The sequence below is a fragment of the Cervus elaphus genome, chromosome 9, assembly GCF_910594005.1.
Source record: "Cervus elaphus chromosome 9, mCerEla1.1, whole genome shotgun sequence".
Lineage (NCBI taxonomy): Eukaryota > Metazoa > Chordata > Mammalia > Artiodactyla > Cervidae > Cervus > Cervus elaphus.
Genome location: NC_057823.1, coordinates 86716941 through 86730589, shown reverse-complemented (window position 1 = coordinate 86730589; position 13649 = coordinate 86716941). Strand labels below are relative to the sequence as shown.

The 13649-nt window shown below is 38.9% G+C and overlaps 1 long non-coding RNA gene across 1 annotated transcript in view; it reads left to right on the top strand.

The window, feature by feature from the left end:
• The first annotated feature begins 652 nt into the window (after positions 1 to 652).
• Positions 653 to 13649, top strand: part of LOC122699110 — a 29615-nt gene continuing 16618 nt past the window's right edge. The window contains exon 1 of the long non-coding RNA XR_006342554.1: positions 653 to 760. This is a non-coding gene — a long non-coding RNA (uncharacterized LOC122699110). The remainder of the gene's footprint in view (positions 761 to 13649) is intronic.

Sequence of the window (13649 nt, the reverse complement as noted above, 5' to 3'; positions counted from 1 at the left end):
CTCAAAAATCTGTAGATTCTCATGATAAGCTATCACCTCAGCCCAGACTACCCTTTCCTTATGGTAAGATGGTGTCCTTTCTGGTTAGCAAAGTAGGTCTCAAATGTTAACTTGCATTAAAGTCACCTTGAGAATTTATTAAAACACAGATGGCTGGGCCTCCACCTCCCAGTTCTTTACTCAATACATTTATGGATTGAGTTTTGTCTCCCCAAAATTTATATGTTGAAGCCCTAACCCTAGTACCTTAGAACATGACTTATATTTAGAGACAGGGCCTTTAAAAAGGCAATTAAGTTTAATGAGGGACTTCCCTGGTGGTCCAGTGGCTAAGATTCTGTGCTCCCAATGCCAGGGGCACGTATTTGATCCCTAGTCAGGGGACTAGAATGTCACAACTGAGTTTGCATGCTGCAGCTAAGACCCAGTGCTGCCAAATAAATAAATACTTTTTAAAAAAGTTTAAATGAGGTCAAAAGGGTGGGATCCTAATCCAACATGACTAATTTTCCTTATAAAAAGAGGAAGAGACTGCAGGGTTGCCCACACACAGGGGAAAGGCCACAGGAGGACACAGCAGGAAGTCGGCCATCTGCAAACCAGAGAGACAGAGAGAGAGAGAGACCTCAGGAGAAACCAGATCTGTGGGTACCTTGACCTTAGACTTCTAAGTCTCCAGGACTGCAAGTCGACAAATTTCTTATGTTCAAGCCACTCAGTCTATGTTGTTTTGTCATGGCGGCCCTCGCTGACTAACACAGTAAGTTTGGGCTGGGCTCAAGAATTTGCCTTTCTAACAAGTTCCCAGATGCTGCTGATGCGGCTGGTCTGAGAACCACATTTTCTGAGCTGGCAAATCTTTGGCTTGTCTCGAAAACTAAAATTAACTATTAATGTGAAGATGGTACTTCCTATTTGAGTCAAATTATGTGATGTAAGCTTTTTTCCCCTCTCTCCTCTTTATTTCTGGGGTGCTCAGTTTCTCTCCAAAATCCTAACTCTGAACTGAGAACAAAAGGGAAATGTATTAATTTAAAAAGAGAGAAGAAAAACTGAGAATGGATCCCTGATTTAGAGTGGTACAACGGTACAGCAGGGATCCAGGAGAACATCAGATTGGGAGTCTGAAAATTTGGACTGTGTCTTGATTCAGTCCCTAGAGGGACTAGGATGCACTTAAGTCTGAAGGTTCCTATGTGTATACAGATGGCATTGGATTAGATGGTCTTTAAGGTTCCACACTGTTCCAGTGTATCATAATTTATCCAACAAATGTTAATAAAATCCTGAGGAATGGTGATGAAAAGTACTCAACAATTTCAACCCTTTCCTCTTTCCCCAACCACTGAATGACCAATCATAGTAGTAAGAATCTAAAAAATATTGAGATCTCCTAAGGGGCACTTCCTCTTCCCCACTGGGCTTCCAAACTTGTTAAGAAATAAGTGAGAGAAACAGAGGGGTAAGTGTCATCCTGATTAATAGTAGAGGCCATGTTAGAAGACATGGCTTTAAGTCTTATTCACCAGTCATGACAACGCTGAGCTGGGCCAAGCCTCCCGTGTAACACTGAAGGCATGGGAGAGCACAACACACTTTTGTTCTCCAGAACTTTGGTGGCCATGCTTGCTCCTTGAAGCTCAGTGTAAAGGGTTATCCTTTCCAGATTTACTAATCAGAAGTCTTTCCCCAGAGGCAGAGCAAATGGAACATGTAGAGAGGCAGTGAAGGTCTTTGGACCTGAAAAAACGCTCAGTAGCAAGGAGATAAGTTTTGTCTCCTACAGTTCTCACCATCCCATGAAGCTGATGAGGTTTGCAAGGTGAACCACTTAGCTAGGGTCACGCATCTAGGAAGATGCATAGTTGGGCCTGCAGCCCAGTTCTGATTGCCTCTGATTATTAGCATCCTTAACGTCTCTGCCAAAGCTTTAGTTGTAGACATGAAACCTGGTGATGTGTATGCAAATATCACACTGATACATACAGAAGCTAAGCCCAGTCTAAGAGCCTGGACATTTCAACTGTGATAGTCAACCATCACAGCAGTCATTTTCCTTGGGTATATCTTCACTTAGTTTTAAGGGAAGAAAAACATTCCCTGAACTTCCCCTCCATTCAGTCCTTGCAAGGCCTGCAGATGATTCAGGTTTAGCTGGTATATTCCTGCTATCCAAGAGCTCTAATGCTCTTTGGGTTTTCACAAACACAAGACTAGGTTATTTATTAAAACTGGGCTAAACAAGCATAGAAGCACATTATTTCTCAACATTCACATTTATTCTTCTTTCTAGTTATAGTCCTTAGAGTTTGGGAAGGAACTACTTCCCTTTAAATCTTTCCAGAACTTTTGAGTTTGGAAATTAGATGGAGAAAGAAGCTTAAGAAAGTGAAATTCTTATTCGATTCACATTCACACATACACGAAAAAATGCTAGTAACAACAGATGCCCCTCCTTACAGGAACAGATTTACCCTAAATCTGGATACAATGAACTCATTTTATTTCTTTAGAAAAGCAGATCCTTGGCCAGATTTGGTAGAATATTTCTCTCTTGGTGAGTTAACAAAATTATTTCAGCCTATAGTTTAATTATGCAAAATGATGGAAAATGAATTCTTCATCACTTTTAAGGTATTATTTATATAATATTCTCTAGTTCCAGCACAAAGTTGACATAAGAACTCCCATTCATTTAGGTATTCCTTAATTGATCTTGGCTTGGTTCTCTTAAGAAAAAAAAGTAATGTTTTAATATTTATATCATCAAGCATTCAGAGAATTCTAGGTTTCAAGACATTCACAGATTATTACAGTATGCATTACTGTTAGGTTAATTAGCTTATTGATAATACAGTAGATGATGATAGATTTTTACTTTTTCTCTGACTATATACCTGTCATTTATGTTGCTAGACATTTTTTACAGGTATGAAATGTTGTAAGAATTAGATAAATGAGGAAAAATATATTATTAGATAGCAAAAACTTGATCTTTAATATATTCACACATCTAATTTGTTCCCATTAAGTGAACTTCAGGTATAATTTTTCAGAGAAGTTTTGCAAATAATTGGCATTATCCATTTTATTCTATGAAAAAGTGAAAGTGTTAGTCTCTCAGTAGTGTCAGACTCTGCACCCTATGGACTTTAATCTGCCTGTCTCCTCTGTCCATGGATTTCTCCAGGCAAGAATACAGGAGTGGGTAGCCACTCCATTCTCCAAGGGATCTTCCCAACCCAGCGATTGAACCTCCATCTCCTATATTGCAGGCAGATTCTTTACTGTCTGAGCCACCGGGGAAGCCCCACTCAATTCTATACACTATGCTAATTTGCTTCAGCTTTAAATCATACAACTTAAAAGGGCAATAGTTTATATAAGGGTTTTAGCAAGTACTGGGTTATTGGATTATCAGTTGTACTATTTTTTATTTCTCCCCCAGTCATTGCTAATTCTTCCCTCTTGCTGGGGAAGTCAGTTTAGGTGTTCCTTTCCATCCTTCCCTTTCTCCTTCTTCTCTTCCTTCCTTCCTTTCATCTTTCCTTTTTTCTTTTCCAACACTTTAATTTTTAAAAAAATTTCTCTATCATTTTCTTACTGATGTACCAGTTTTCACATACCATTGTTAGCCTTAACAATTATATCTTAACTGAATAAAGTCAGTTTTCTATTTAAACCTGCTTGCTTGGTGTTTGAATATACTTTTCTTGTTATTAGACGTCAACTGTCACAGAAACGGATTCATTCTGATGAAATTAGCACATTTACCCTTGCTGATTCTCTGCTTGGAATGCTCTCCTCAGAGCTCCCCATGGCGGCCTCCTTATCTTCAGGTTCCTGCTCAAACATCACCCAGTATGACCATCCCCAACTGCTATTTAAAGTAGCTCCTCTGCTTTCTGGTCACTCTCTATTCTCGTGCAAACCCAGGTTTGCCCTCAGATCCCATCTTTGTCCATTTCCCACTGGACTGTGGGACACTAGGACTGGCTATGAAAGAAGTGAAAGTGAAGTCTCTCAGTCGTGTCCGACTCTTGCGACCCCATGGACCGTAGCCCACCACGCTCCTCCGTCCATGGGTGTTTCCAGGCAAGAGTACTGGAGTGGGTTGCCTTTGCCTCCTCCAGAGGGTCTTCCCGACCCAGGGATCAAACCCGGGTCTCCCGCATTGTAGGCAGATGCTTTACCATCTCAGCCACCGGGGAAGTCCTGGGACTGGCTATGGCAGGGCTATATTTTCCAGTCTGGCCTGTCAGCGGGCTTCCTGTTGCATTTGGCCAGTGAGTGGCGCTGATGCAGAGACGGAATCCCTCCGCCCCCCTCTGGCTGGAGTGTGTCTCCATGTCTCCAAGCAGCGCCTATTTTTCTCTCTGTGGCTCCAGGTCACTCCAGGCACACTGTAGTTTCAGCTTCATCCAGATGACCCCAGTCCTTAGAATCTGGTTAGCACCACCTCCCTCCTTCATTCTTCCCGTCTAGGAGTGGTAATGACAAGTGCTCTCTTGCTAATCTCTGGAAAGTATGTCCTATTTGATGCTTCAGCTCTATCAGTAATTTATTACCTTTGTTTTAGAGTATTTCCTTGATTGTATGCTAATTTATTCTTAGTGCTTTATTTTCTTAGAAGTCCTTATCAGTGTCTGCAATTAGTCTTGTTACTCTGTGCTGTCTGTACTTCACCGCACTGTTACTGGTTTACGTTAACAGAATGTAAAAGCCAAGCGGACAGACACTTTGTCTTGTTTATCACTGTCCTCTCAGTAGCCAGCACAGTACCAGGCATATTGTTGTTGCCAGATGAACATTTACTGAATAAAATAAGTCTGGATGAATTTCTGCGGATCTCAAATACAGCTCGAGTGACGGCACACATAGCGTTCTCATACTCTGAGTTTTTCAAACACCAGACCTCACGGAAAGACCCTTATTTTTTTCCCAATCCACGGGAAATACAGGTATTTAAATTTGTTTGAGAGGAGGGTGAGAAAAAGAATTTTAATTCTATGAGATTCAGAGTTCTATGCTGGATCAAGACTTTTATAAATCCAAATGGATTATTCCTAAAACACTGTGGTGTCCCCATTCTTGACAAAATGGTCTTTCATATATGGAAGCATATATCTTTTTGAATCACAGTGCTAATAAGGTCCAATTGTTTGCTTGATTTGACAATACTGTGAATCCCTTTGGTTTGGCTGGTATTAACAAAGACATAAGGAATTTCTTACTTTGCAGACAAAATTGGCATATCACTTTTTGCTCTAAGCAATATCCTAATGAATATTAGACAGACTTTATTCTGTTGATGATCTCAATTTTAATGATTCTACTACTAAAGGTGTTTTCGGTTTGGTAAAGACAATGCTGCTTTTGGACACTTGCATAAATTTGTGTGGAATAATCAAGACATAAACATATTAAAACTAAAATTTACTGTTTGATTAGTAGTTGTAGAAAATCAAGTCTTGCCATACTATATTTATTTATTTGTTTATTTATGGATCTATCTATTCACCTATCTAGTCATCCATTAGTAAACATTTCTGCCCTATTCTCCAATTCAGAAAATAGTTCTAAATGTACTTACAGCAATACATATCCTATACAGGATAAAGAGAACAAATGAATGATTATGACAAGAAGAACAGAAGTAAATAGTGAATAGTAAGGGAAATGGAATGCAAATGTAATATACAAAACCACACCATAAATTCTTAATAGTTCCTAGAGGTAGGTTAGTTTTGAGTTTTTAGATTCTGAGTTTTCTAACAACCAAAACAAAGAAACAATGTGATAATTCACAAGTTCACCAGTGTCTATAGACCTAACATATGAAAAATTATTTAAGCGAATTCAAGGCTTGCATGGTATTGAAATCTGAAAGGCTTTTCCAGTGGATTCTTATAAGTGGGACACTGTAAATCCTTAAAAAGAAGAACCAACATTGGTTTGTAAAGAAATCACATGGAATATCTGAGACATGATTTCAAATATGGTGGGACGTCAGAAATGGGTAGATATGGAGCTTGTCATTGTGCCAGCACAGAGGGGCTGAGGACACATCCCAGAGAGGGAGAAAGTGTTGCTATGTACTGTCTAGTGAAGCTCTCTAATTTGATAGGTAAGGCCTCTGGTTTCAGAACAGATTAACAGCTTTCTAAAAGACTTGCAAGGTGTATGAAATTCAGAACTTTGGATTCTAATCAATGTCTCTGACTCCATACTCAATGTTTTTCCAGCTAAGTGAAAAATGCAAACTGCTTTTATTTCCACAGTTCCATAAATCAGTGGTAGTTGGAGAAAGGCAGGACATAGGCATAGTCAGGCTGTGAGTCATAAAATTGATAGGAAGTGAGGAGTTTGGATGCATAGGAGTTAAAAAGCAGGAGTTTGAAAGTTAGTGTGGTAGTGGAGGAAAGAAAATGGAGGTTGAATCAAACAGAACTGGTATAAATTCTATCTCTGCCATCTACTGGATGTGTGAACTAGACAAGTTATTTATCATTTTAGAGATCTCATTTTCTTATCTATGAGATAGGAATAATGCTACCCACACTGGAGGATTATTTCAAAAATGCAATAATGAGTGTATCTCAACTTCAGTTCAGTTCAGTCACTCAGTCGTGTCCAACTCTTTGCAACCCCATGGACTGCAGCACACCAGGCCTCCTTGTCTATCACCAACTCCCGGAGTTTACTCAAACTCATGGTCATTGAGTTGGTGATGCCATCCAACCATCTAACCCTCTGTTGGCCCCTTCTCCTCCCTCCCTCAATCTTTCCCAGCATCAGGGTTTTTTTTTTTTTTTTTCCAAATGAGTCAGTTCTTCACATCAGGTGGCCAACATATTGGAATTTCAGCTTCAGCATCAGTCCTTCCAATGAATATTCAGGACTGATTTCCTTTAGGATGGACTGGGTGGATCTCCTTGCAGTCCAAGGGACTCTTAAGAGTCTTCTTCAACACCACAGTTCAATAGCATCAATTCTTTGGTGCTCAGCTTTCTTTATAGTCCAACTCTCACATCCATACATGACCACTGGAAAAACCATAGCCTTGACTAGATGGACCTTTGTTGGCAAAGTAATGTCTCAGCTTTTTAATATGCTGTCTAGGTTGGTCATAACTTTTCTTCCAAGGAGCAAGCGTCTTTTTATTTTATGGCTGCAGTTACCATCTGCAGTGATTTTGGATCCCCCCAAAATAAAAAGTCTGTCACTGTTTCCATTGTTTCCCCATTTATTTTCCATGAAGTGATGAGACCAGATGCCATGATCTTAGTTTTCTGAATGTTGAGTTTTAAGCCAACTTTTTCACTCCCCTCTTTCACTTTCATCAAGAGGCTCTTTAGTTCTTTGCTTTCTGCCATAAGGGCAGTGTCATCTGCATATCTGAGGTTATTGATATTTCTCCTGGCAATCTTGGCAGACAGTAAATTCCTTGTAATGTTAGTCTTTACTGTAATTTATGATTATTATCAGGCCAAAGAAATAATTAAGGAAGTAAAAAGTTCAGTGAATATATAGAATTTGAAGATCAGGACAGGCAAGAAGTAAAAGAACAGTTTGGATACCAAAAGTCAAAACCAATAAAGGACAAATCCAAATTTAAGATCAAAAAGCCACGGGGACAGAAAGCAGCAGAGCCAGGTAGTCAGGGCAACACATTCTAATAACCAGGATGGGAAAAGCTGGATTTGATGTACCATTAGGTTTGATTCAGGAATTTTCCATTTGCTTCCATCTGGCACAGGAGACTGTCCCAGCACTTAACCCACGGGGGCAGGAGTGATGTTCATTAAAGTGAAAATGAGAGCAGATCCTTACCCAATGGCACAAAGTGTGCTATTGAAAATCTCATCAAAGGAGACACCTACTTCCCAAATGCTAATTTCAGTGCTTACACATCTGAACTCAACCAGGGAAGTTTGTGGCACACAGTTCGACCCTTGGGGTACCACATGCTGTGCTAAAGTCCAACTGTTCATAAAATCTCAGGTAAAGAAAACAGTGACCAAGAAGAAAGCACAAATCAAGCACTGTGCTCTATCACTCATCATTTAAATATTAGATTGATTTTGTAGGTGCCATGAACAATATCAAGAATTTTGATTACCTTTTAAGTAGAAAAAAAATCTTCATATTGTTCCCCAAATTTGTTAAAGTTTATTTAGCATTGCTATTTCTATTCTTGAGATGAAGAAAAACAGAGATATATATAGAAACAAAAAACTTTATGACTAAGTGCTATAATATCAAGTGCCAAAATTTCTAGTTTGTCAACCAGAACTTCTACAATTATACTTCCCTCACCTCCCTTCAGATTTTTTACTTCCTTTCTCATAAATGAGACATTCTAATCTAACACACTATTCTAGAATTATGCCTTGCATTCTCCACTGTTTCCGTATTTGCTCACATTTTCCATACAACCCGTGGGGATATAGTTAGTTGTTCCCTCCACTTTGGCATATTGAAACTCTAGTTATCTAAATTTCTTTTCCTCTGTGGACTTTTCTCAAGTCTCTCCAAATTAATTAATTGTACTTTCTTTACACTTCACTTTTGGTCACTGAGTAAAGGTTTGTAAGCATCCATTCCTCACTCCCTGCTTTCACTGTGCTAAGCATTTATGCAAAGTTCTAACAGTGAGAAAAAGGAAAAACAAACAAACAGGAAGAACCATTCCTGCCTTCCTCTAACTTATAGTTAGAGGCAGAGTAAGTGGCAGAGACAAATATTAAACAAATTAATATGAGACAATATAATTGCATATTATGGCAAGTGTTATGAAGGAAAACCAAATCATACCAGTGGGAGAGCCTTTCTGAAGTAACATTTAAGCTGAAAACTGAAGAATGAGTATCTTTTTACTGCAGTCATTTACATACTTGGGTTTTCCCCCTGCTAGATCTAAGTTCCTATATGCATATTCATTTTTATCTCCTCTATAAGATCCTACACAGGACCTTGCCTGTTGGCTGCCTCAACAAATGTTGCATGCATTGAATGCCCATGTAGTAGAAATCCAACTTGATAAATTCATCTTGGCTCTGAATAAATGTTTTAAGATTTCTCTTGAACCAGATACTTTGGACTGAGTACTTGGCGGTTCAGGAGGTACTGGAATGGGGGAAAGGGAAAAGGAAAGTTTGCAGCTAGCCAGGTCTTTGCCACAAGATGAAGCTGAGGAGATATACACACCACGTCTACTCATATTAATTTTCGATCCCTTCTTGGGAGGACATTCCATGGGTAATCTTCATCTTTGCAAAAGATTAGGGGATTCAGTTATGAAATTAGGGAAGATCAATTTGAAATTCAAAACATGGAGACTGTTGTTAACTAGAACACATTTAATATTTCTATTTTTTAAGTGGGAATCTCTTTAATTTATGTGGGGTTTTAGTAGTATTGCCACTGTGATAAGCATATAAATCACATGCTATCTAGCCATCGTCACCAAAATTGATTTTCCAGTTGGATACCTCTACATGTCCAGCTTCCTCTGGCAAGAGAATAAGATTGATTTCAAATTAGAGTTGGTAAGTCCTAAGGCATTGATTTTGGAGATGACTGAACAGAGAGATGTGAAGTAGTTTGGCTACAACACTAACTTTTCATTGATTTCTAGGGTGGATTCAACTGGTCTGGCTCATTTGTCTTTACTTCAACTTCAATTTGACTTTTAGGATAACACATCCAGTGCTCCTCTTCTGCGACTGATGAAAAAACCCAAACAAGCAATCTGGGGAAAGAGTGAATCTATAGTTACAGCAGGAGGCCATTTGTCACATAGGACATGTAAGATAGTGAGTTCACCTGGAGAAGAGCCCAGGCCTCTCTTGCCCAAAGCAAATCACACCTTCATGGTCCTCTAGGCAGGGCAGGCATCAGGGTATGTTTGGAAGATTAGTAATTATTATTTTTAAGTAATTTAATATGAGAATATGATAGTGTTAGAACTAAGTAAGAGAACTTTAAGAAAGAAGAATGTTACTAAAATAGATGTGGTTTCAGAGTGGCAGCATTTCTGCTATATCTAGGACTGGAAAATAAATATTTATCCATACTAGGAGACATACTTAATGATTTGTATGGACTGAATAGAAAATTAGCATTGTTTTCTATTATTCTTTATATTAAAAAACATAACTGGGTAGTCTATTGTTGCAACACATTGTGATCTTTCTTAAGACATTTTCCAATTAATGGTATTGCTTGCTTAGGTGTGAGCTCCACAATTTAAACAGCAGTCTGTGTTCAGAGATGTATATCATGCTGTGTCACTTTATCAGAAGAGCAATCTGCCATTTTTGACAGTCAGTGACAAGTGGCTGAATCAGTGATACCTTAAAAAAGAACTCATTATCAGCCTAGTGAACAAAACATGCCTTATAAAATAGTGCAGGATTTTAATTTTCAATGTCAGTGATTTTTGTCTGCATAGGCGTGATGGATTGGGGATCAGCTAAAGCAATTTCAAATATTTCATATCAGGAGATTAGCAAATTTAGACAGTCAAGGATACCCTCCATTCTTCTTGGGATTAGGACACGTTCTTCATGGGATAAAAACACAGGTGTTCTTTTCTTAAGAGTAGTGCTACTTTGAAGAGATATTAAGAAAAAAATTAAGACGGTCTATGACCGAGAAGTCATCTTTTGAGGAACAAGGGAGCATTAGTAGCCATGAAGACATCATTTATAAATATCATCAGCAGACTTCATTTGCAAATTAAGGATGAATGAAACATGGGCTATGCTGTACGGTCTTCATTAATTCTGAAAGGTTCTTCATGGTTCTGTGTCACTGCACTCAATTTCATATCCTGTGAGAAGTCAGCAAATGGAAAAAACAAAACAAAACCAAACCAGAATGGGAAGAGGTTAGAAGAACAGCATCCTGCTAGTTGACCTAAGGACATTTTTAGACAAACAGTCCTAATCACTGACGGCCTGTGGCAGATTATTTACACATCTCTAGGGTTGGTTATTATATGAATGCCTCTAGTTATTTCAGCTATGGAAAGGTGACACTGTGATGGTGTCAGGGTGAAACCTCATTTGAGAGAATCCCACATTCCACAGTGACTAATGACTGGAAATTCAGATTTGATGAGGAAAGAGAGAGAAGTGAGCACAATGAAATAGCACTGACACCAGAATACTTGTCATTTTTCAGAAGAACATTTGAAGTTGAGCACTTACATTTAACCCCCTACAGGCATGTCTAGGTCTCTGTTATGGGATATTCCATCTGGCCATATGCTGTTTATAGGCCTCTAACATGTCCGTCAGAAAGTATTTTCACTTATAGTGAGTGGAAAAGATTTTAGAAATACTGTGAGAATTTTTATGTTAAGTTTCTGGCTTTTTATAGAAGACGCAAAAAGGAAAAAATAAATGAGGCGAATCTATTCTTTCTGTCATCTCCCACCAAAATGCCTTCTCCTAATATTGGTACATGTCAGTGTCGGCTGCTAAGCAGTGGGAGGCAGTGATTGTTTATTAGGCTTTGGCATTATAGTGGCTTGTGTTTAAAACTCAACTTTTCCACTTGTGTGGAATCCATTAAAAGTTTAATATGGAGAGTTATAAATATTATTACGGCTCAAGTGAGGAATCTAGGCAGCATTTGTTACCTTTCTGCTTATACACTTTTCAAATCTGCTTGGTTACCAAATCCTGACCAACTGATCTCATAAGTATTTTCCAGTAATCATATCCTAACCAGCAATATTGCCACAGCCTCTGCGACCGCCATGGGCCTTTATCACTGCTTGCTCAGGTTCCCGAGATAACGTCTTTTTTGGACTCCTGCCTCCTGCCTGATTCCCTTATAATTCTTTCTCCAAATTACTGAAAAAATATAATTTTATAAAACTCAAATCTATTCACATCATAACATGTATTAGAAGGCTTTAGTGGTTTTAACTTCCAGCATAAAGTTTAAACTCATAAAATTGTACCCAAGACTCTGCCCTTCCTCTCTGACAAGACACTTATGGATCCCCCGTGGACCAGTTAGATGGAAACATTCATTATTTTCCTCTCTTTGTTGTTGTTTAGTTGCTAAGTCATGCCCGACTCTTTTTGACCATATGGATTATAGCCCACCAGGTTCCTCTGTCCATGGGATTTTCCTTTTCCAGGGGATTTTCCTGAGCCAGGGATCGAACCTGTGTCTCCTGCATTGGCAGGCGGGAGTGGCCTGGGAGGCCCTTTCCACACCTAGAGGCCTAGAATTTACCTTCTGCTGACCTCTTCACTCGTAACCCTGCATCCTTCTCTTTACCCACACTACCCCCACAACACCCACACACGTATTTGCACACACTAACTCTTACTGGTCCTGACCCTGCCACTGAAATGGAGGTTTCTCTGGGAAACCTTCCTTTACTCACCATAATGAATTTGGTTTACCTTCCTCAAGTCTCAGTAACACAAGCCCACACATCTTTCTGAGCACCTAGACTCTATTTTTAAAATACTGTGAGTTTTTTCAGGGCTGACTTTATCATTGCAGCATAGCACACTCAAGGCAGTGATTGCTTCTTATTTATTTTTAGATCCCTTGTAAAAGGAATCACAATACCGTGAGCAACACAATAAATAAGCTATAAAGGATTGTTGAAAGGATGAAGGTTTAAGGCTTAAGTGTTACTAATTCTAGAAGTATTTGTAGTGTGAATGAAATCAAGGACTTCCATGAAAGAAATGAGTCTCAAATTGTGGAATTTCAGGCTGAGGCCAGCTGATGAATGAGGCATGTGTGTCTGCATGTGGACATGTGCTGGGCTGTGTCACTGTGTGTGTTAAGGGTTGCAGTAGGAATGTGGGGAGCAGGGATGTAGGCAATAGGGGCATTGTGAAATGCTTTGAATAATGTCAGGTAGTTGGCTATTCTATCAGTTAGGTATATGACTAATATAACTAATATGACTATTAGTCATAGTGACTTAAACACATTAGGACTTATTTTTCTTTTGTAATTAGAAGTTTGGAGGTAGGTAGCTGCTGGTTCACTGGCTCAAAAACATCAGAACAGAAGTCTCTACGATTCTTACTCTTTTTCTTAAGGTCCCAAAGTGGGTTGGGGTTTGGGTGAAATTTTCCCCAGAGATGTACAAGTTTGCCAGCACCTTCTTTCTGCCACCCCCCCCCCCCAACCCTTCCCTTTTTCTTCATCTACTCTGGTGAGACTTTAATTAGGGATTTTCTTGTAAGGGTGCATATGAACTAAAACTGGAAAAATGTCAGATACTAGCTCAGCTCTAGCGATCAGAACTAATCTTTATTTTTTCTTTTCCTATTTGAATAAGTGGTTCCATGGCTAAAAACAAATTTCAAGGTCATACATCAAAAGCCATGGATCAACTAAATGCCCTTCAGGGAACTGTACAAAAATTGCCATTCTTTCAGTTGAGATTCAAGCTGTTGTGTATTTTGTTAAGGTTTATTCCTTAAATTTAAATTCTTTTTTCTTGCCTCATAAATCACAAGGATATAAGTCTTATTTTAACATCTGACATTTCAGAGCATTTTTGTTATAGATGATTCTGTTGACTTTTAATGTCTACAGTTAGTGGCTCAGTCATGTCCAACTCTCTGAGACCCCATGGACTGTAGCCCTCCAGACTC